At 52.7% G+C, this 24,207-nt stretch overlaps 1 protein-coding gene across 4 annotated transcripts in view; it reads right to left on the bottom strand.

The window, feature by feature from the left end:
• The window catches only part of Tns1 (tensin 1), a 160,634-nt gene extending 148,881 nt beyond the window's left edge, over positions 1-11,753 (bottom strand). For 3 of the 4 annotated variants that reach the window (XM_048344792.1, XM_048344781.1, XM_048344791.1), the window contains exon 1: positions 11,734-11,752. The gene's annotated coding sequence lies outside the window, so the exon portion shown is untranslated. Of the gene's footprint in view, positions 1-11,733 lie in introns of all 4 variants that reach the window. The other variant, XM_048344790.1, reaches the window with a different exon arrangement.
• Positions 11,754-24,207: the final 12,454 nt, after the last annotated feature.

The following is a 24,207-nucleotide window of genomic DNA, read 5'->3' as shown; positions in this document are numbered from 1 at the left end:
AAGCAAAGGAAAGGTACGGGCAGCAAAAAAAGGTACTGGTCAGCAATGAACAAACCTTCAGCTAGACTGACAAAGTCAAAAGGGAAGATTACTCAAATTCCCGGGCTTCAGGGCTCACTCCTATAATCCTAGCTACTCCGAAGAATTAGATCTGAGGACTGTGATCGGAAGCCAACCTGGACAGACAAATTGGTATGATTCTTATCTCCAATTAACCAGCAAAGAGACAGAAATGGAGGTGTGACTACAGAGGTAGAGTGCCAGCTTTGAACAAAAAAGCCAAGCAAGAGCGAGAGGAGTTGAGTTCAAGCCCCAATACCAGCATGAACCAATTCAGAAGAGAGAGAGGGAGGGAGGGAGGGAAAGAGGGTAGGAGAGAGGGAAGGAGGGAGGGAAGAAAAGTACTAAATACAAAGAGAAGGAAGGACAGAGAAGGTAGGCAGGGAGGGAAGGAGGAGGGAGGGAGGAAGGGAAGGAAGGAAGGAAGGAAGAAGGAAGAGAGAGAAGGAAGGAAAAACAGGCAGACAGGCAGACTCAAGCTATCAGGAACAGAAATAACAACATGACATTGCCTCTGACCTTATAGAAATTAAAAGGAATATGAGGAATATTATGAAAAATGCACACCAAAACAATTTAAGAAATAAAATGAATAGGTTTTCTAGAAGGTTACATATTACAGAAACGGACCCAAGAAGACACAGAAATGCTAAATAACCCTATCACAAATGAAGAGACTGACTGTGCAATCCAAAGTCGAACCACAAAGAATAGCCCAGGCCCAGAAGCCTTCATAGGCGGACTGTACCACATCATTGAGGAAGATGCAGTATCAACTGCTTACAAATTCTTCCTAAAAGTAAAAGAGGAAAAAGCTATCGGCTGAAGCAGGAGGATGACTTGAGCACAAAAGTTCAGGCAAGTCTGGGCACCATAGTGAGACCTTGTTTAAAAACAAGAAATCAAATCCATACTATACCAAGTCCTCAGGAATTAACACAATCAAGGAGTAGGATACCATCAAATGTTGATGAAGATGTAGAGAAACAGAAACCGCTGTAGTGTGCTGCTGAGAATATAAAATGCAGCCACCAATGTTCACAGCTCCAATTGTGCACTCCAAAAAAAAAGAAAAAAGAAAAAAGAGAGACACCAGGAATCCAAACTCCATCTGCTCTAAATGTGACTTCATCTGGAAAATAGTGTCTCACTGAGGAGATTGAGTCAAAATGACATCCTTAGAGGGGATTTAACCACTGTGATGAGGCCTCATAAAATGTGAGAGTATTGGTGGCTCACACCTATAATCCTAGCTACTCAGGAGGCTGAGATCTGAGGATCACAGTTCAAAGACAGCCCTGGCAGAAAGGCCAATGAGATTTCCATCTCCAACTAACAAGCAAAATGCCAGACTGGGGGTGTCAAAAAAAGAAAAAAAAACACCCAAGAGTATAAGACCCTGAGTTCAAGCCCTGGTAATGGACCACATACAAAGAAAATCTGAGGCAGCATGCCAAACAGCCATGGAGGAAGATAGTATGGAGACACAGAAGAATGTCATGAGAAGAGGGGGCTGGGAAGAGGCAAGAAGGGCTCCCCTGGAGTATGCAGAGGGACCTCACCCTTCCAACACTGTGAACTTACAGCTTCCAAAACTGCAAGACAAGAACACCCTTCATTTTAAGCCACTCAACTTTGGGTATTTTTTTATATATACCCATCCCACGTAAGTTACTTTGGAAGAGCGATGGAGTAATCACTCAAGAGTTAATGGGAGTTGCCAGAGATCGGAGGTACTACCGTCAAGACAAGTGACAAGCGTCCCCAACAGAAAAATGTATGCGAATACTCATGGCAACATCCTTCCCAACAGTCTAAGGCCAAAACAACCCAAATACCCAACAACCAACTAGCAGAGCGGAAAATACGGTACACTTCTATGACACAATGGTTTTCAGCCATCCAAAGAAATGTAGCTACCATACAGATGTGCTCCGAAAGCCAGATGCTGAGAGAGAAGCCAGGCGTGGGGATGGTGCAGTCAGTGGTCCCCTGGTGCAGAACCTCTGGAGCAGGCAAACAGAGAGAGGCAGAAAGTAGGGCAGGACAAGGGACAAGGCGGGGTGAGGGGGGTCACAACCAAAACGTACGGGGTTGCTTTCTGGGGTGCTGAGAATGGCTACAACTGATTCTGGTGATGGTTGTCCAACTCCATGGATGATTAAGGAAACAATACTCCGAATTATACACAGCAAACGGATGAATTGTACAGTATGTGGATTACATGTCAAGAAAATGGTCACTCAATAGAAACAAAGGCAAGGGAGGCCCTCAAGTCCAGCAAGGCGCCATGCCCAGCGCCTCCACCAGGATAAATCTTCAGACTCCCATAGCGATGTTGAAATTTGGCTGTAGAAGATACTCAGGTAGGCGGTTCTAGTGTAATAAATGTTTTTAAGATGAAATTGATATAAAATGCACTTAAGAGTGTAGTTGGATGGGGCTGGGAATATGGCCTAGTGGCAAGAGTGCTTGCCTCCCATACATGAAGCCCTGGGTTCGATTCCCCAGCACCACATATATAGAAAATGGCCAGAAGTGGCGCTGTGGCTCAAGTGGCAGAGTGCTAGCCTTGAGCACAAAGAAGCCAGGGATGGGACAGTGCTCAGGCCCTGAGTCCAAGCCCAGGATTGGCCAAAAAATTTAAAAAAATTAAAAAGAGTGTAGTTGGAAGAGTTAGGGCAGGTGTATGGACACGCTTAGATAACTAGCACAACCTAGATGCCCCTCAGTAGACGAATGGATCAGGAAAATGGGGTACATATACACAATGGAACTTTATGCCTCTATCAGAAAGAATGACATTGCCCCATTTGTAAGGAAATGGAAGGACTTGGAAAAAATTATACTAAGTGAAGTGAGCCAGACCCAAAGAAACATGGACTCTATGGTCTCCCTCATAGAGAATAATTAGCACAGGTTTAGGCTAGTCACAGCAGAGGATCACAAGAGCCCAACAGCTATGCCCTTATGAACGCATAAGATGATGCTAAGTGAAATGAACTCCATGTTATAGAAACGACTGTTATATCACTGTTGTAATTACTCTCAACATGCCATGTGAAATGGTAGCTTTTTTTTGTTGGTGGTGGTGATCCTCTTGTATCCTCTTCCTGTGGTTGTCCCCCACTCTATCACTGTGTCTCATCTGAGTACCCTGGATACTGTATACACTGGTATTAGAACTAGGGAAGTGAAAGGGAATATCAAAATCACGATAAAGGATAAAAAGACAAATGACTCCAAAAGCAATACTTACAAAATCATTTGGTGTAAACCAACTGAACAGCTCAAGGGGGAAGAAAGGGAAAGGGGGAGGGGAGGGGGGGAAATGAGGGAGGAGGTAACAAATTATAGAAGAAATGTACCCACTGCCTTACGTATGAAACTGTAACCCCTCTGTACATCACTTTGACAATAAATAAGTAATCATAAAAAAAAAAAAAAAGATCCAGAGCACTTCGGGCTTAAGGCTGTGGCTCAGGGGGTGGAGGCGTGGCCTACAGGTGTGGGCGTGGCTTAAGACAAAGGGGCGTGGCCCTGGTCGAGACACTGAGTTCAAACCACCATATATTAGTGACAAACAACAGAGAAAGAGACCCCATTTCCAGTCCCCCAAAATGTTCCCTCGTGCCCCCTGCAGCCCCTCTTCCCATCACCCAGTTCCCAGTATGTAGTCATTAATCTGTTCTTTGTCACTGGGTTTGTCTTTTCACGTGGATCACGTGGCATGGCTTCTCTCAATTCCCCAGTGTTTCTGAGACTCCCCCACATAGCTCTGCTAGAATAGTCCATTCCTTTTTATGGCCAGGAACATCATATTGTACTGCTAGATCACAACTTGTTTTCCCATTAACCTGGCATGAAATATTTGGGTCCTATCCAGTTTGGGCATCTTGTGTATTTAACTGCCATGAACATTCATGTACAAATCATTTTTGAAGACATGTTTTTAATCTCTTTGGTAAATACCACGGGGTGGAATTGCTGGGGCATCTCGCCAGTGACTATTGAACTTCATAATTAAATGGCCCTAGCTGGCATGGTAGTACAGGCTTGTAATCCTAGCACTTGGGTGACTGAAATGGAAGGATCAAGAGTTCAAGGCCAGCCTGGGCTACATAGTGAAACCCTGTCTCCAAAACAAAAAAAAAGAAAGAAAGAAAAGGAAAGGGAATTCTCTCTCCTTACAAAGATAGGAGAAGATTAAAATAAAACAGTATTAGTAACTTTGGGAGGGATAAGGGGTTAAGTAGCCTGGGATGATCCCCAAACTCTTAGTCCTCCTGCCACAATCTCCCAAGGGTTGGGATTAAAGGCATGCTCCACCACGCCTGGTTTATTATTAGCAACGTTTGAGCACCACGCTTGGCACTGTAGCTGGGTTACCATTTTCACTGCTCACTAAAAACCCTACACCATAGGTCCTACTGTAATAACCATGTTATGCAAATGAGGAGATCAGGACTCAGAGGTCCGGTGATTTGCCCAAGGGCACAAAGCAAGCTGAGATTCCGTTCAGTTGTCTTGTCTCCAAGGCTAAAGAGCTTCACCAGTCCACAAGGCTGTGATACTGGAATGTCACACTGGAATAGGGGTACTGGAATGAAAAGCCCACTCCCACCCAGCAGTCAGAGAAGCCAAGCCTCCCACTCAACCAAGACAGAAGCTGCAGGTGTGTTTATGAGACTAGCAGGAAAGGTGGCATGCAACGCGGCTCAAAGGTGGGGGTTCATTATGGGATTTCCTTTCCTTTCAAGCTTGAAGGATGAGCTGTAAGCCCTTTTGATACAGGGGAGGAGGACCTGTCACTCACAACAGCCTTCTCCCTCCACATACAGAAATGCATCAGGTCAGGCCTGGCAGGAGGAGAGGATGCAGCGAGGAAAGCCTGGGGAACATACACACGTGCACACACACACACACACACACACACACGCACACACACACACACCGCCCACTGGCCACATCTCAACTCTGCGCATCATCTTGGCTACTTTCTCATAAAATCTACAAACCTCTCAAAGAGAAGCACAAAATATCAAGCACCTCAGAGCTGGGAATGTATGCTTGCCTAGCGTGCATGAAGCCCTGGGTTCGGTTCCTCAGCATCACATACACAGAAAAAGCTGGAAGTGGCAGTGTGGCTCAAGGGTTAGAATGCTAGCCTTGAGCACAGAGAGGCTCAGGGACAGTGCTCAGGCCCTGAGTTCAAGTCCCAGGACTGTCAAACACACACACACACACACACACACACACACACACACACACACACACACACACACAAAACACCGAGCACCTAGCACCATGTGCTGAGAGGCTGTTGCGTTACCAAGCAGGAGATAGAGGGAGACCCAGGAGAAGACCTCTAAATCTTCTAGATCTCTCTGGATCAGAGAGGAAAACTAGTGCAGATAACCCACCCATGGGGCACCTGCTTGCAGTGAAAGCGGAAGGCAAATCCTCAGCCAGAAAAGGGGAACAGACCCCAAGACAGGCAAGGGGTGGGGGGTCCATAGGAAATTGTGAATCTGCTTCCTTCTGGGGACAGAAAGCGCTGCAGGCTCATCACCATGGCCCCGCTTTACCTGTCCACGCATGTATATCTCCAGCATATTCTCATGCTCGCTCTCTCTCTCTCTCTCTCTCTCTCTCTCTCTCTCTCTCTCTCTCTCTCTCTCTCTCTCTCTATCCTTACCTGCTTCCACCCATCTATCTGAGACCTCGGAGACGCCCTCAGTGCCGAGGTGCCATTCCCCCAGCCGGCTACCCTCACTGGACTTCAATGTCAGATCTGTATAAAGCGGGGCCACTGTGGGCCCCACTGCCCCCTCCCCGCACCCTGAGCGGGACTATACGTGTGCTGCATGGGTCTGCGTACATACAGCTGAGGAGGTGCCCACAGCTCGTTCTCAGCACAGCCCCAGCCCAGAACGAGCCCCAAAGCTGTCAGCAGCGGCATGGATAAACTGTGGTTTATTCGCATCAAGGAATACAACACAGCAACAGAAACAAAAGAACACACTGCAACCCACAAAAATACAGGGGAGTCTTCCAGACATAAATGCCGAGTGGAAGAAGTAAGGTGCAAAAGGGAACACGATGAATGATTCAAGTTTGGGGGAAGTTCAAGGGCAGGAACAACACATCCCTGACCAGGTGCTGGTGGCGCTTCCCTGCAATCCTAGCTACGTACGAGGCTGAGATCTAAGGAATCAAGGTTCAAAGCCAGCCTGGGCAGAAAGGTCCATGAGACTCTAATCTCCTATTAACCACCAAAAAGCTAGAAGTAGAGCTGTGGCTCAAGTGGTAGAGCACTAACCTTGAGCAAAAAAAAAAAAGCCAAAGGTGCCAGTGGTTCACATCTGTAATCCTAGCTACTCAGGAGGCTGAGATCTGAGGATCCCAGTTAGATACCAGCCCAGGCAGGAAAGGCTATGAGACTCTTATCTCCAATTTACCACCAGATAAACAGAAGTGGAGGTGTGGCACAAAGTAGTAAAGTGCTAGCCAATGGATCACACTTAGGCCCTGAGTATTTCTAGTACTTGATCCAATTCCTATCTATGTACAAATTTATCAAGCCTTATATTCAAGTTTTGTGTGGCTAATGATGTGCAAGTTGTACCCCAGTCAGGAAAATGGGAATGATTGGAATTATTTGGAGGCCCTCTGTACCAGAGGCAGAAGGGGAATTCACAAAAGGTTTTGCTTCTGTTTCTTTCCTGGTCTCCTCAATCTCTCCCTAAAAAGAAACAATTTCTTGACATTCTTGGTGGGGTTTTGCTTTGTGTTTGGCGGTAGTGTGGGGAGAACTCAGGGCCTCGGGGATGCAAGGCAGGTATTCTACCTCGAGAACCACCCCCATAATCCTTTGGCTTTTAGTCATTGTTTTCTGAGATAAGGTCTCCGAGTTTTGCCAGGGCTCGCTTCTAGCCTTGATCTTCCTACCCCCCGGCCCCCATGAGCAGCTGGGATTGCAGGAGTAGGTCATTGCACCTGGAATCTTAACTTTCTTTTTTTTTGACGGTACTACCTTTTGAACTCTGCCTTGTGCTTGCTACACAGGCGCTCTACCACTTGAGTCACGCCTCAGCCCTTTTTGTGTTCGTTTTTTCTTTTCTTTTTTTAGATAGGGTCTTCACATTTTTGCACAAGGCTAGTGTAGACCACCATCCTCCTAAGGCCTGTTGAGTAGCTGGGGTGACAGGAATCAACTATTCAACCTCACTATTGGTTGAGACAGGGATCTCGCTGACTTTTTTTTTTTTTCAGGGACTGGCCTCCAACCACGATCCTTCTGGATCTCTGCCTCCCAGTTAGCAGAGATTCCTGTGCACAGTGCAGGTTCAAGTAATCCAAGAGCTGGGCACGGGATGCCAGCCTCCTTTTCCATCCTCCTCAACCATTTCAAGAAAGGGGAAAGGTGCCCACCGTGCGCCCACAGGCCATCCCCCTCTCCACCTCAGGGGACAGAGCACACACGCAGCACCTGATTCCTCCGTGCCTCACCCAGGCCTCCAGAGAACCAGCTCAGCCTAGCACTCTCCGCAGCTTCCAACATGGCCCCATGGGCTCAGGTCCCCCAGGTGTCGGCCCCAGCTCAGGCCCTCCCACCTGGCACAGGACTGAGTCACTTGCCAGACCAGGGTGTCTTTCAGAACCAGAACTCAAGGACAACTCTACCTGGCTCGCTCTTGAGTCACTGACTACCGGGCCCCAGTGCCACGCGGCAGGGACACGGGGGCCACCACCAGCCAGCCCCACTGCGCTGCCGCTAATGCAGACAATAACCAGAGAGTTGTGGCCCTCACCTCCCCCCAACTCCAGCCCAAGTAAGCACACCCCCAAAGTCCAGACTCTCAAAGATGGCTTGAGATCATACATCCTGCTGCCGTGGGCCACTAACTTTGGGGGCAATCTCGTCTCTCAATCTTGAGCAGTTTTGCAAAGGGTGGTTTCACTACAACAAGTCAGATTATGAGTTCAGGGCAGCTTACTCCAGGGGGATGATTCCTTTGCACCGTGCTGCTATGCACTCGTACCTCGGATTCAGGACGCAGTGCATGCTGCAGAAGCATTCTAGAAAGTGGTACATTCGGGCATTCAGAACCAGGCACCCACGAGCAGGTGGCTGGAGTGCAATGAATTAACTGGAGATGATCGATGTGAGCTAGAAGCCCCCCGGGTATGGGAGGAGAGCCGTGGAAAGATCTAGCAAAGCAGGGTTCTGGAACCTTCTACCCAGGAGGAGCCTCACACACTTCTTCCGTCTCAGTACACAAAACCACCACATGCCGCGCGCTCTGGACACAGCCTGGGCATCATCCCTGAGCTGGTTTTCTCCCTCTCACTCAACATCCTGCCCACCAGCTTCCGGCTCTACTTCAGAATGCCCTCCAGACCCAGCCCTTCTTCCCCGGGATACCGCAGGCTAAGCCACCAGCTGGTCTCATGTGACCACAGTCAGCAGCATCTAGGCCCCTGACCTCGCGCCTGGTCCTAGTGTCTGCTCAAGGCCAGAGCGACCTTCACCCAGTGAAGGTCAGATCAAGCCTCTCAGAGTCAGAACTCTCCCTTATGCACTCACCTAGCTGCAAAACCTTCTTTCAAAGCACCACAAGTGCAGCGCACCTCAGGATCTTTGCACATCCACCCTATCATCAAGCTCCATCGCACACAACTCTGCCTCCAAGAAGTTCTGCTGGGCTACCCTAGCCAAATCCTCTCAGTGTTCTTATTTCTTGTAGCACAGGTTCCTGCACGCGGGAACAGTGTAACGGTGGTGTGAGAATCCGGGAAAAGAGACAGGGTGACTATGGAGTGTATCTGGTTATGAAATCTGGAGCACAGAGCCCTGCTGTGTGCTCAGGGGCTCCCCCTGCCCTTCCCAGAAGGAGGAAAAGAGCAGGGCAGTGGTGAGAGCTGTGGTTTCTTAGAACGAAATGCCAACTGGGTGGGGCCCACACCACCAGTGGGTCCTGTTTTCCTATAAAAAGCCCCATCTGTACGGCCGCTGGCTGCCAAGGCCCCCTCTGGTCCTGGCTGGGCTCCTCAGCCAGGCAGAGGAGGCCAGAGCAGGACAGTGGCAGCCAGGGGTCCTAGAGCCCCCAGCAGGCATGAAAATCACCAGGCAGGGCACACACGCACGCAAACATACACGCAGCCCAAGTTCACCTGTGACCTCCTTCTGTTCTCACACACAAGCCAATGCACAATAAGAGGTGCCTCTCTCTCTCTCTCTCTCTCACACACACACACACACACAGACACACATACACACACACACACACACTTACCAGAGCTAGAACTCAGGGCCTGGGCACTGTCACTTAGCTTTTTTCTGCTCAAGGCTAGCACTCTACCACTTAAACCACACCTCTACTTCCAGCTCTTTTCCAATCCTGGGGCTTGAACTCAGGGCCTGGGCTCTGTCACTGAGCCTCTCTGTGCTCAAGGCTAATACTCTCTCTACCATTTGAGCCACAGCACTACTTCCAGCTTTTTCTGAGTAGTTTATTGGAGATGAGAATCTCACAGACTTTCCTGCTCGGGCTGGCTTTGAACTGTGTTCCTCAGATCTCAGCCTCCTGAGTAGCTAGGATTACAGACATGAGCCACCGGCACCCGGCTCACTTCCAGCTTTTTTGCTGGTTAATTGGAGAACAGAGTCTCACAGACTTTTCTGCCCAGGCTGGCTTCCTTAGATCTCAGCCTCTGGAGGAGCTAGGATGACAGGCATGAGCCACCTGTGTGGGGCTTGATGAAGCCACTTCCGGCCACATCTTTGTGGGCCTCTCTGGGCCACCTATCTTCCGTACTCAGACCCTTTGTGGCTAGGGGGGGGTCAGTGGCCAGCAAGGTCTTCCATTATCCTCTTCACATGTTTCCTGCTTCCGCCAAGAGGTGGCAGAATGGAGACACGCTTGCCAGCATGCAGGGCACCCAGACCAAGTGGGGACTGAGACCCCCTTGGGAAGTCACTCCACCTTTTGGTGCCTCCATTTCCCCATCTGTAAGACAGCATGCTTCTTTCAACCTGCGCTTTAAGCATAAAATCTGCTAACTCCTGTGTGACCTAAAGCGCAGCCTAAGTGTCCACAGCGATAATGAGGCACCGGTGCAAGAAGCGAGAGGGAGGGGGAGAAGAGATGAGCAAGAAATCTGGAAGGTTCTGGGGTTCAGGCTGGACAGTGCTACTCCAGATGAACAGAACGAGGACGGTGATGGAGCAGGAAGCCCAACAATAAAGCTGAGAAGTCTGCAAAGCGGCAGCAATGGGCAGAAAAGTCACTGCACAGATGCTTCTACTGCAGGCCACAGGCCCTTTGCACCATGGCTAAGTGAACCCACAGCCTGGAGTTTATAGAAGGGAGACACACCTGCCCCAGCAAGGAGTATCCAAAGCCCCACGCAAGCTCCCCCAGCCCTCACGGTGCCCTCCTCCATCCCTGCTCTGAAGGAATCCCAAGGCCCCAGATCTACTGCACTGGGCAGTCATCCCACCAACCTCAGTGCTGAGCAGCTTGCAAGAGGGGAAACACACCATGGCATGTAATCCTCTGACCAGCTTCAGGAACCCTGTTCATTCACACACCTGAGGACGAACCAGCCTCACCTCGGAGAGGCACCTGGGCTGCCAGGAGCCACCCAGCTCCTAAGCAGCAGAGCAGAGATGGGGGACACTCACTCTCCCTTGACAGTGCTCCTTTCTGAAGCATCAGTCCTCCTCTCTCCATTCCCAGAGCGCTGGTCTGAGAGGAGGAGCATGGGCAGCAAAAGCAGGCGAAAGGGCAGGGGTGGAGAAGGGGTGGACGCTGGCAGGGGAGGAGGGGAAAGGGAAGATGATAGGGAAGGGCGAGGAAGGGGAAAGCAGGGAAGGGAAAGGAATGGGGGGGGGAGGGGGAAGGGAAGAGGGAAGGGAAGCCCACCCCAGGTGGGGCCCAGCAGCTTGACAGGGCAGTTGTCTTGCACACTGCTCCATATTGCCCCTCTGCCCTGGCCAGACACCTGGGTGACCCGAGCCGGCAACCCCGGGGGTCGGTCCGTGGTTCTCTGGCCTCCCCGATGTCCCTCTCCCGCCAAGATCAACCAGGAGCCACAGTGGAGGAAACTGAGGACCAAGATGGGGCCTGGATAGTACAGACTGGAGGGACAGTGGCTTAGCCGGTTCCAAGATCCTCCGTGCTCCCGACTGACCCCCACGCACCCCTTCTCGGGCCCGCGGGGTCCTGCCACTAGAGACACCCCATTTACCCAGCCTGCCTCAATGGAGCCAAACCCAGCTCTCCACGGCCCGCCGCGGGGTGACTGCCACACATCGCGCGCCCCACCCCCTCGTCCTCAGGCCCCGGGGCGGGGGGGAGGGGGGAATACCCCCGAAGACCTGGGTTCCGTCCTGCCAGCCACCTCCAGGAGCGTCCGGGTCCCTCCACCCCCTGTCCGCCCCTGTGCGCGGGGGCCCTGCGCGCCCCCCCACGCCCCCGCGCGCCCCCCTGGGCCTGCGCCTTCACCTTGACCCTCGCGCGCCCCGCGCTTTGCATAAACAAAGAGAGGAGGAGGGACAGCCCGGCCCCGCCCCGCCCTGCCGGTGCCCCCCCCCCTTTACCCTGGCCCAGGGATCCCCCCCCCCAAGTCCTCCCAGGGACCCCCGGAGCCCGCGCCGTCCCTTACCTTGGCCTGGCATTTCCGATGACAGGAGAAGCTGCAGACTGCCGGCGGGAGAGACACAGAAAGAAAGTTTTAGCCGCGAGGTATGAAATGGAAACTCCACCGCGCTCCTCCCGCCCCGCCCGGCCCAGGGTCGGAGCTGCGGGGAGGGGGCGGGGCTGGGGGCCGAGACCCTCCCCGCAGGAGGGGCGGGGGGGGGGGGGCCGGAGGGAGCGGGTAGGCTAGGGGTCCCCTCCCCTCCCCAAGCCCCAACAGGGCAGAGGTGGCTGGCTGGCGGGGACCCAGGCCCCGTGCCAACCTCGCCAAGGAGTAAGGGGCGGCCCCCCTTACAGCAGGCTCCAGGCCCCGTGTGCACACTGGCATGCACATATGCGCAGACACACACACACACACTCGTCCAGGATCTCACAGCCACATCCATGCAAACAGCCTGGCGCTTAGGAGACCCTCTGACTCACACACAATTGCGTGGGAGACCCTGAGTCTGGCCTAACATGGATCCGTGGGCTGGGACACGTTTGCAGACAGAGTTCTCATACACACATACACACACATACACACACACACACACACACACACACACACTACCAGACGCCAGCATCAAATTTCCTATCAGGTTCCCAAAGCCTGGAATGTCCCCAGCCCAGCCGCACTGCCCCAGGGCCGGGACTTGCAGGGATTTGAGTCCCTGGGGTGGGGCAGGAGGATTCTCCAAGCAGGTTCTGGGCCCACAGGTCCTGGGGAGGCCAGAGAGTTGGCACGGGTTAGACTGGGGGGAGGGGGGAAGAGGACAGGAAAGACCCAGCTCCTTAGCCGCCACAGCCCAGGGTCACAACCAGCTGCCCTTCCCATTTTACCTGGGCCACCTGCCCCAGCTTGAGACCTTCTGGAACCTACTCCTGGCCCAGCGGAGGCCTGGGACTCAGCCAGTGCTGACCGAGGTTTTCCTGACCCCAGCTCAGCCCAACAACAAGGGACATGGTCCACCGCTGGCCACACAGGACACACCTCCCTCTGCCAATCATCTGGCCTCTCTGTCCCTGCCCCACCCCAGGTGGTATGTCCTCCTTCCAGAAGGTTCTCTCTCAGAAGTCAACATCTTCCGGGCTCCCCTCCCCCATGTCTTCTTTAAGGTTAGAGAACTCAGGAAGCCTCAGGCTCTGGCCCCTCTCACTGGGCCACATCTCGGAGGTAAGAAACTTCTCCCAGTTAAGAAACATCTCCGTCTCCATCTCAGTTTCCACCTCGTGGAAACCTCCTTCATGGGTGTGTGTGTGTGTGTGTGTGTGTGTGTGTGTGTGTGTGTGTTGTGTGTTGTGTATGCGTGTGTATGGCATACAGTATTGTTCATAAACGTTTGCTAAATTGGACCTGACTAAGGATCTCCTGCAGAGTTTATGTACGTGTATCATCACAGTCCGCTCTCAGCCTTTTCCTGAGCCCTAAGCACCTTCCAACATCTTCTGTTCAACCAAGAAAGCAGCTAGCTCCCAGGGTCCCCCCGGGGGGCCTCACCACAGTCTAGACACCAGGGACCCGAAGAGGCCAGGATTCCATCTGCCTCCGGCCAACTTCACAGTTCTGACAGTTCCCAGAATGCAGCATGCTCTTCCTTCCCACCGGGCCCTTGTGCCTTGGGCTCCAGCTGTCCAGATCCCTCTCCCTCCCCGCCAATCCATTCAAAGCCATCCCCTCAGCCAAAGCCTTCCTGACCGCCCAAAGCCAAGCAGGTCCAGCGCCCAGAGGAGCGCCCCTCTGCCTCGGCCACATCTGAAGTCATGGAGGGTAACTTCCATGGAGACTCAGGAACACAGGGTCCACGTCTGCCTGCCCGTCTCATTCATGCCCTAGCCCTGCAGCTGGGACCCTGTCAGCTTCAGGCCCTGGGGGTGCAACATCTGTGTAGGAATTGGGCCCCAGCATTCTCCTCCGGGCAGATCAGCCACAGGACCTGGGCCCAGTTAGCGCACCCTCTTTGGGGAAACGGGAAGAAGGTGCCTATTTTCCAGGCAGATCCAGCCGGGTGCCACATACCTGGCCTGGTTGGCGGAGTGCAGGCTAGTGCCAGCATCCTCCGGGGTGGGCGCCTTTGGCAGTGCAGAGCACACAGCGCCCCATGCAGGGCAGCTTGCCCCTTGCACAATAGGCGCACACTGGGTGAAAGCTTTGGGGGACGGCGGGGGGGGGGGGGGGAACCATCAGGCAATCACAATCAGGACCCTGAGGGCCCCCTGCACACACACACACACACACACACACACACACACACAGCTCACCCTGGAAGACAAAAACTCAGCAAATTCGGGGGAGTGGGGTCTCCATCGGGTCAAGCTTGAGAGGTACCTGCCCCCAACCCCAAGGAGACTTCTTGCAGGGTCCCTCCCCTCAGAGAGCCTCCTTTACATTCCTCACCTTCTCCCATCTTCCCCTGTGCTCTGACTTGTGTCCCTCCTGCTGTTGCTTGAAGCTTGGGAAGGCCAGGCTGCTGGTCTGCTCTCAGGCCAAGGAAACAAGCAGTGCAGTCTAGAAAGGGATGGTTCTTGCTCCTGGCCTTCCCGTCCTCTCTGTCCCCGACCCCATTGACAGGGCCTCGTCTAGCCTGGATCATGAATGGCCCCCACAGCCCCCGTGTTAAAGGCTTGGTCACCAACCCAACGTGCTACTGGAGGTGAGAATAGCTGTAGTGGATGGGGCTTGTGCTGGGTAATCTTGACTGCTAACTTGATTGGATGGAGAAGCACCTAGGAAATGAGTCATTTGACAGTCTTTCCAGAGAGGATTAACTAAGCGGACACACCTCCCCCAATGTGAGCAATAGCACCCCACAGGCTGGGGAACCAGACAGAATAGAAGAGAGGGGGAAGGAAATCTGAGTGCTTGCTTGCTCACTCTCACTCTCTCACTCTCTCTCCTGGCCACCATGAGGTACGTGCACCCCCAAATCCTCTGTACCGTGATGGACTACCTACAACCTTTGAAACCAGGAACTAAAATGAATTCCTTCTTTCCTGAAGTTGTTCTGTTCACGTATTTTGCCCCAGGGGTAAAAGTCTGAGGAACACAAGACGAGTAGGAGGAAATGGAGCTGTGGCTCAAGTGGTAGAGCACTAGCCTTGAGCAAAAGGAGCTCAGGGACAGCGCCCAGGCCCAGAGTTCAAGCCCCAGGATTAACTAAAAAAAAAAAAAAAAAGACTAATGGGAGGAAGTTAGGTCACTAGGAGGGTGCCCTTGAAGGGAATATGGGGGTCTTAGCTCCTTCCTGTTTCTCTCTTTGCTTCCTCACTACCCTGAGAGCAATAGATCATATACACTCAGCACATGGAACCATGTTCCATAGGCAAAGAAACAGGCCAGGGCAATCACAAACTCAAGGAGCCCGGGCCAGGCACTGGTGGCTCACACCTATAATCCTAGCTACTCAGGAGGCTGAGACCTGAAGATCATGGTTCAAAGCCAACCTGGACAGGAAAGCCTGTGAGACTCATATCTCCAAGTGGCCACCAGAAAACCAGAAGTAGAGCTGTAGCTCAAAGTGGTAGAGCACTAGCCTTGAACAGACAGCTCAGGGACAGTGTCCAGACCCTGATTTCAAGCTCCACAACAGACAAAAACAGGGCTGGACATGGTGTATATACCCAGCACTTGGGAGGCTAAGTTAGAGGATCTTAAGTTCAAGGCCAGCCTAGGTTGCATAGCAGTATCTTGTCTCAAAGGTAAAGAAGGGAGACGACACCAAAACAAGTTGATTCATTGCAAGTATTTTGGTCACAGTGATGGAAATCTGACTAACACATGACTCAACTTCAGAGAGGCTCCGAGCCAGAAGCACCCAGCCAGGTCACTTTATAGTCCTGACCCTCAGAAAGCATATGCAGTAGCAATTCTACATTTAATCTAAACTGCTAAAGCCAGGTGTGCTGGCTCATGCCTGCAATCCCAGCTACTGGGAAGCAGAGATTGGGAGGATCAAGGTTCAAAGCCAGCCCAGTTAAAAAGCTAGTGAAACCCCATCTCAACACACAAGCCAGATGCAGTGGTGTGTCTACAGAATCCCAGCTACACAGGAGACCCTATCTGAAAAATAAGTAAATTAAAATTAAATTCTAATTAAGTTAAATAAAAGTAAAGTAAAAGGCCTGGGAGGAAGCGGTCTCAAGTGGTAGAACCCCTGCCTAGCAAGCACAAGCCCTGAGTTCAAAGCACAGTACTGCCAAATAAATAAAAATGAACTGCTAGCCAAGTGCTTGTGTGTTACACTTATAATCCTAGCTACTCAGGAGCCTGAGATCTGAGAATTGCAGTTCAAGGCTAGCCTTGTCAGGAAAGTCCATGAGACTTTTATCTCCAGTTAACCGGCAAAAGTTGGAAATGTGGTTGTGACTCAAGTGGTAGAGCACCAGCCTTGAGTGATAAAGCTTAAGGGACAGTGCCCAGCAACTGAGTTGAAGCCCCAGTTACACACACACACACTCTCTCTCTCTCTCTCTCTCTCTCTCTCTTTCTCTCTCTCTCTCTCTTTAAATAATTTCTAAGGCTAAAATGTTATTTGTTACCCGGCAGTAGATAACTAATACAGAAACCAGAGCACATGGGCTGGGGATATAGCCTAGTGGCAAGCGTGCCTGCCTCGGATACACGAGGCCCTAGGTTCGATTCCCCAGCACCACATATACAGAAAACGGCCAGAAGCGGCGCTATGGCTCAAGTGGCAGAGTGCTAGCCTTGAGCGGGAAGAAGCCAGGGACAGTGCTCAGGCCCTGAGTCCAAGGCCCAGGACTGGCCAAAAAAAAAAAAAAAAAAGAAACCAGAGCACAGGTTCCTACAGAAGCAAGAGGCCAACTGCCAGCTTGACTTGGAGCCACGACCAGAGGCCATTACCAGGGTCCACCTTGTTCCACTTACTGCACAGGCCTCTCTGCAGCTCCTCGTCCCTTCACCCCGACCTTGGACCTACAGCCTCTGAAACCCAGTGGAAAACGTATCTATTTATAACTTACCCAGTCCCAGGCATTTTGTTACAGACTCCACATCAAAAAAAAGAGGGAAAAGGGCTGCTAGTGTGGCTCAAGGGTAGAAGACCTGACTAGCAAACACAAGGCCCTGAGTTCCAGTGCCAGTGCTAGGAAACAAAACAAAACACAAAGACTGGGGGTGGGGGGGGGGAGGGGGAGGAAAGCCCAGTCCCAGTCCCAGTCCTGTAAACATCTCGGAGGCCGCTGGGGACCAGCAGGCCTGAGGTGGGTGGCCACAAGTCCCATCTCTTGCCTGTCACGGCACTGGGGCTACAGAGTGGAGATGAGCTCCGGTCGGCCAGGCCTCCTTCCGCCACCCGAACACCCCTCAAACACAGGGCTCAGGGGACAGCCATGGCTGCCCGAGCGCCTCCCAGCTCCTACAACGGCTTTGGGGTCATAAACACGCCCACAGCACCCTTCCGAGCGAGTGCGCTGCGGCATACAGTCAGGGACGCCCCTGTCTAACCAAAAAGTCCATGAGGACCGGGAGCCCCTGGGGTCTTCTGTGGGTGCCACCATCGCACGCAGCTGGTCACTGTGGCCTCCCAGGGACCGGAGTCCCCCGGCTCCAGCCCTGGCCCCTGTGCCTGCCTCCACCGCTGGGACTGTGTCCCAGGGTGACTTCCTGCCGCTTGGAACACAGGAAGCCAACATTGTTGGGATTTAAATGGCCTTTTCCTCCCAGCTTGGGTTGGAAAGTGAGCGCGAAGCCCCGGCCACCAGCCCCACCACCCACCTGCTCACCAGGACGCCCAGCCTGCCTCACCAGACCAAGCCGGGAATGCAGGTCCAGGGTAATCCGTCCTGTGTGTCAACCTGGCTAGGCCACCGTACCCGGATATTTGGTCATACATTTCTCTAGATGTTTCTACAGAAAGTTAGGCTTTTTTGTTGATTAACATCAGAAAACTGAGGAAAGCCTGCCGCCTTCCATCACATGAAAGCCTGAAGACATAAAGACTACACAAGAAGGAATTCTGCGGGCACACTGTTTTTTAACTTGAACTGCCACTCCTTCCCGGGGTCTCCAGCCTGCTGGTCGACCTGCAGATCCAGACTGGCCACGCCTTCACAAGCACCTGAGCCCATTCCTTACATCTCCAGCTCTTTCTCCATCCATCCATCCATCCATCCATCCATTCATCTCTAGATACACAGGTCCTGTTGGTCCTATTGGTCCTATTAGTATAAAGAACTTAGCTCTTAGCACCAGTACTGGGGCTTGAACTCAGGGCTTGGCTGCTGTCCCTCAGCTTTTTCACTCAAGTCTGGTGTTCTATCAGTGGAGCCACAGTTCCACTCTGTGGCATTTTGGTGGCTACTGAAGAGTCTCGTGGAACTTTCCTGCAGAGGCTACCTCTGAGATGTGGCCCTCAGATCTCAGCCTCCTGAATAGCTAGGACTACAGGCATGGGCCACCAGTGCCTGCCTAACAAACTGCCTCTTAGAAAAGCAGTCACACACGCGAGCAGGAGGAAGAAAGGCTTGGCAAACGAAAACAACTTGAAGCCATTTTCATAAGATACTAGTCACAGAACCAAGTCTTAGAAGAATACACGCAATACCACAAGTGACACAAGATGTTGGATGATGGAGAGCACTGTGTGGCTCCAGTGTAGTAAGAAGAAGATTCCTAAGTCATCATTCCCTGCACCTTTTTGTTTTGTTTTGTTGCTGAGTTGTTGTTTTTGTTTTTTAGTGTTTTGACTGGGAATCTGGCTATGGAGCTGATCCTGGCTGAGAACTTGTGACCTTCCTGCCCCCTCATCTTGAGTGCTAGGATTATAGGTATGAACCACTAAGCTAGCTCCAGTGGGTTTCAAACTTTTATTTTACAAACTGTGCAAGTAGCCGCTTGTGTGAAATCCAAGTGATCTGGGCTGGCATTTGTTGGATTTGTGGATCTGTTTTGTGAATATTTTCACCCCTAGTCCTCAGCAACCTGAGAAGATAAGTGGGCTAGTGCTCTTTGTCCCTTTTTTTTTTCTTTTTGGTTATTGTTGTGTTGTTGTTGATGTCAGTCATGGGGCTTGAATTCAGGGCCTGGGTGTTGTCCTTCGGCCTTTGTTCGCAAGGCTAGTACTCCACCACTTTGAGCCACGCTTCCAATTTTTAGGTGATTAATTAGAGATTAGAGTCTCATGGACTTTCCTGTCCAGACTGGCTTTGAACCATGATCCTCAGATCTCAGCCTCCTGAGTAGCTAGGATTACAGGCGTGAGCCACCAGCATTCAGCCTCTTTGTTCCATTTTAAAGGTAAGGAAACTGAGGCTCGGAGAAATGAAGCAATGTGGCCAAATGCTCACTAGCAAGAGTCAAAGCTGAGATTTGAACCCAGATCTTGAGCCAAGTGCAAGATCATGTCATCATCCAGCCTGCACAGATACATAACTTCTACAACAAGAGCTGCTTGGACTGAAATGGACAAGGAAGAAGGGGGGGCAGAAAAACACCCAAGCCAAGAGCCTGGTGGTATGGGATGGGGTGGATAGACAGAAAGGAAAGGAGGGAAGGAGAGGAGGGAGGAAGGGAATGGGATAGATGGAGTGGATGGATGGATAGATGGATGCAGAGAGGTGTAGGTAGGTAGATGGACAGGTAGATAGACAAATGGAGGGATAGATGGAGGATAGGTGAATGGGTAGATGGACAGATGGGTAGAGAGAGAAGTGGGGAGGTGGGGAGATGGGGAGGTGGGTGAGTGGATAGAAGGAGAAAGGAAGGGATGAATGGGTGATCTATCTACCTCATGAGACCAAACCTCCTAGTTCCAAAGCACAAAGACCTAGTCCACCTGGTATCTCCCAACAGTGACCCCAGGGTCCCCCAGCCCTGCCCTAAACCTAGTGACTCCAGTCTTCCAGCAGAGGGTGACATGGGGCTGTGGACGGAGAGCCAGAGGTCGTCTTCCCTGTTGGCTTGCCACCTTCTGTAGCCCAGCCCTGACACCCAGTGGCGCCTGTGCAGTATCGCCCTGGCTTTCTTCCTTCTCCCTGCCAAGTGCCCACCCGCAGCTGCCAAACCAGCCTGGCCACTCACCCTCCCTTCCGGTTCCCAGCAGCAGGGCCAGGCTGGGGTCAGGGGAGAGGAGAAGCCATTTTCCCCAGAAGGCATCCATGCACGTGGAAGTCACACCCCTGTCTACTCGAGCCCTCGAACCCTGAGTGGACCCTAAGAATACACCATGGATGCCAGCACCTCTGCTGCCTCTGGTACCCGTGCTGCCTCACACCACAGCAGTACTGGGGGGGGGGGGGTCTCTTTTCCCACCCCTGGGGAAATTAAAAAAACTGAAGAAGGGAAGGGCTGGAAGGTAATTTGTGCAGGCTCCTGGGGCACAACAGCATCGGGGCAGAAGTCTTCCTCAGCCATTCTAAATCTCCAGGGAGTCAGTGTCCCCACCCCACCCCCACCCCCGCTTCTTGGGAGGCAGGCGCCACCGTGTGGCTGATGTGAGCGTTGCACAAGATCCTTTGGTCCAGTGTGAATGGTAAACCCTGGCCCTTCCCCCTCCTCCCCCCCACCCCCACACAAGTCTTCTATACAGCCGTCCACACATGCTCACTCATATGCACAACTCAAGACAAATCCTCCAACCTCCAGCTCCCAGTTGCTATGCTTTCACCCGGCCCCTAGCACAGACCCTGAGAACTCTACTCCCACCCAGCCATGGATGTGCAAAAACACAGATGAGACCTTCCCCTTCTGGGGGCTGCGACACTGGGTGAGATGGTGCATGAGAGGCCTTGGCATGTTGTCGCCCAGGCTCGGGACCTGGGCATGACCACGGGGCGGGGGCGAGGCTGGGGGAGAGAAGCGCACGAACCCGAGGCTCCAGAGAAACAAGAGCTGAGCTCACCTGGCATAGTTGGCATACCTGGCCTTTCCCGAAACTGGGTGGGGGACAGCTGGTTTGTGGATGGAGTTAGGGGTGGGGGACACAGGGCAGAAGGCAGGGCAAGGGCTGAGGCCGCCAGGCCTCACAGCATGGGAGGAAGGCTCTGCTGGGTCTCGAAGGCGATGGGGCCCCAGAGACCCGAACCAAGGACATGCAGATTCACCTTGATGAGCTCCATGGAGCTGGTGCAGAGCGCAGACTAGAAACAGGAAGGAGCCAAAGGGCAGGGAGACTGAGGCAGAACTTAGTAGGAAGACGCTCAGTGGCTCAGCTGCCCTGAGGGCCCCCGGTGGTTGATGGGAGTAGGGAAGACGGCAGCCGGCAGAACAACTGCGTGAGTGCTGATGTCACAGAGTGGGTGCAGGGCCCTCTACTGGTTTCCCTGGGTAATCTGTGACTAGATACAGCCAGTGACAGCCACACCCCAGGCCCATCCAGGAGCACGTAAGCACAGGACTTGCAGTTAACAGGTCCTCCATCAACTCCTTTTGTGTGTGTGTGTGTGTGTGTCAGTCCTGGGGCTTGAACTCAAGGCCTAGGCACTGTCCCGGAGCTCTTTTGCCCAAGGCTAGCCCCTCTACCACTTCGAGCCACAGCGCCATTTCCAGGTTTCTGGTGGCTAACTGGGAGATAAGAGTTGCATGGACTTTTCTGCCCAGGCTGGCTTTGAACTGTGATCCTCAGATCTCAGCCTCCTGAGTAGCTAGGATGACAGGCATGAGCCACCAGCTGCCAGCTCCACCAATTCTGAACATCTCCCCAACCTGTTCCCAGGGAGGAAGTGTGTGTGGCATTGCTCCTTCATAATGCTCCCAGTGCCAGGCCCTGGCCACCAGCTCGTCCTCCCACGCACACGAGGCCACGTCCTCCACAGACCCGCCCCAGAGCCTCCACACCCGGTGCTACCCTCACGCATCTGCCCGCCCCTCCCGGTCTCTCTGCGGCACGCCATCCACGCTCTCCAGAAGGCTCGAATGGCACGGACCCGCTCGGCAGAGCCCCGCCGCCTGCCCCGGGCCCGGCCAGTCCACTATCCAGGCCCCAAGGCCGGCCAGCCGCTCACCTTTGCAGGTACAGCCCTCGCGGGTGATGGCCTGCCGGCAGATTCCACACGGCTTCACCTTCTTAAATGTCTTCACCTTGAAGTGGTGGGCCTTGGGGGCCTCCAGATCCTCGGGCTGTGGGAGAAGAGACACGGGAGGATGAGAACCCCAGGGCCCTGGGGAGGAGAAGAAGTGGACCGGAGGAGAGTGGAGGGGAGGGGCCCAGAGGGAGGAGGAGGAGGCGCCCAAGGACCAAGAACGGAGCAGAAGTGACCAGCGGTACATCCCAGGCTGGCCAGCCTAGCCGGGGTTCAGTGGACAGGTCCAGACAACCGCTGAAGACCCCAGCACCCCGGAAGTGCGTGCTTCTCCACGGCTTCCACTCCGGGCTTGAACTCTGGACCTGGGAGTTATACTTGAGCTCTTTTGCTCTACCACTTTGAGCCACAGCGCCACTTCCAGTTTCCTGGTGATTGGGTGGAAATAAGAGTCTCACGGGTTTTCCTGCCAGGGCTGGCTTTGAACCGTAATCCTCAGACTCTGGAGTAGCTGGGATGGCAGGCGTGAGCCACCAGCTCCCGGCTTCCCTATTCTTTTTGATTTCATGATTTATTTGCTCATTCACTTGAGGTCTCACTGTACTGCCCAGGTTGGCCTGAGACTCAGGGTCCTCCTGCCTCTACCTCCCGAGGGCTGGAATTCCAGGCGTACATCACCCTGCCCAGCTAAATTTCCCATCTTAAACCCTGCCACACTCAGCTGAATATCCAAGTTTAAACTACACCAACTCACACCTGGAAAGAGAAGCCGGGTGGTTACCACCACCCGGACGTGCCTGGAGCCTCTGAGCCAGTCCCTACCCCACCTTCACCACAGGCCTCAGTTTCCCTTCCCGATAACACTGCAGCCTTGGAGCTCTGTATCCACACATGTAAGACATGTAAGACATGCAGACGCTGTCCAGCCTGCGGCCCCACCTGGTCAAAGGACTCGGGGAAGGTATCTCTGCCCCGGGCACTCCCCCAGCGTCAGCCCCTGCGGGGTGCCAGGGAGCACAGAAGTTGCAGTCCCCAGCTACCAGGCACAGACACAGGACCATGTACCCCGCAGTGCAAGAGAGGGGGCTCTGCTCCCAGTCCCCCCTCCCTGTATCTGGCCCCAGAGCCCCCTGCTCTGAGACAGGCAACCAGAGGGGGCAATTCTGTGTGTCTGATGAGGAAGGATGCCCACACATTCAGCATATCCAAGACTCAGAAATCCAGAAGAGGAGGCAGAGGGGCGTCCCAGAAAAGACAAAACCACTCAACCAGGGAGAACAACAGATGCAAAGCCACAGCGACAAAGGGCAGACAGAGACAAGAGACAGAGACAAGAGACAGCAAGAGACAGGGGAGGGGGAGCAGACAGAAAAAGAGAAAAACCACAGACAGCAGAAAAGAAGACCAAGATAAAGACACAAAGAAACACAGACACCAACAGGTCCCCACTGAGAATAAGAGAGATTAGATAGAGCATGCAGAAACTAAGAGAGGACCGAGGATCAAAGACAGACAGACGGACAAAGGACATAGGAGTTCCCCAAGGGCAAATCAGGGAAGATCTGAACACCAGCATCCATCCTGTCAGCAGTGGTATCCATGAGTCCCTTTGTGCTATGAGGAAATAAACGAATAAGCAGAAAGTATGATTTAAAAAATAAGTAACGTTTCCAGAGTCTTAAGGCACCTCACACATCACACATAAACATCACGGCGTGTGGGGTGGGAGAGCTGTAGATAAGATTTCTTAGTGGACCCCACTTTAAGCAAGCTGATGATTAAAATTCAATTGCCTGAAAGGACTGAGAAGCCGTGTGTCTTTAAGACGAGGTGACCGAGCACCAAACGTCACTGTGCTGTTCCTGCCAGGAGGCTATACAACCTGAATCTAATCAGGAGGACACATCAAACCAACCAACCCAAATTGAGGCACAGTCGACAAATTAAATGGCCTGGAATCTTCTCAAGTGACAACAAGGTCGTGAAAGTCAAGGAAAGACGGAGATTTCCAGACTGATTCTGAACTGCAATATAGATATGCACATGTCATAATACACACAGATACATACATATATTTATATATACATAATATATACATGAGGACACAAATTTCGATGAGATCATGTATCAGCGTCACCTTCCTGGTTTTGACAGCTGTGGATTCTACTTTGTGGCAACTTGAGGACGTATTTAGGAGAGGGAGGGCACCTGGTGTCCACACAGCCTCAAGAAGCCCAGGAGTAAACGTCTTTTTGACATTTGAAATTGCTTCTAAAGTCAAAGAGACAGACAGAGGAAGGTCAAGGCAAAGGAACCGGACAGGTTAAACCAAGGACAGCAATCCAGCCCGGCTGGGAGCCCAGCAGCACCCCCTAGTGGTCATCCTGGGACACAGCGCTGGCTGGGCAAATCCCACCAGGAGACCCCAAATTCTGAAGGGAGTATTTCAGAAAGGTGAACTGGGGGCTGCAGCCCACAAGGG

This window comes from Perognathus longimembris, chromosome 4 (genome assembly GCF_023159225.1).
Source record: "Perognathus longimembris pacificus isolate PPM17 chromosome 4, ASM2315922v1, whole genome shotgun sequence".
Taxonomy (NCBI): domain Eukaryota; kingdom Metazoa; phylum Chordata; class Mammalia; order Rodentia; family Heteromyidae; genus Perognathus; species Perognathus longimembris.
This window is presented reverse-complemented; position numbering and strand designations above follow the sequence as displayed.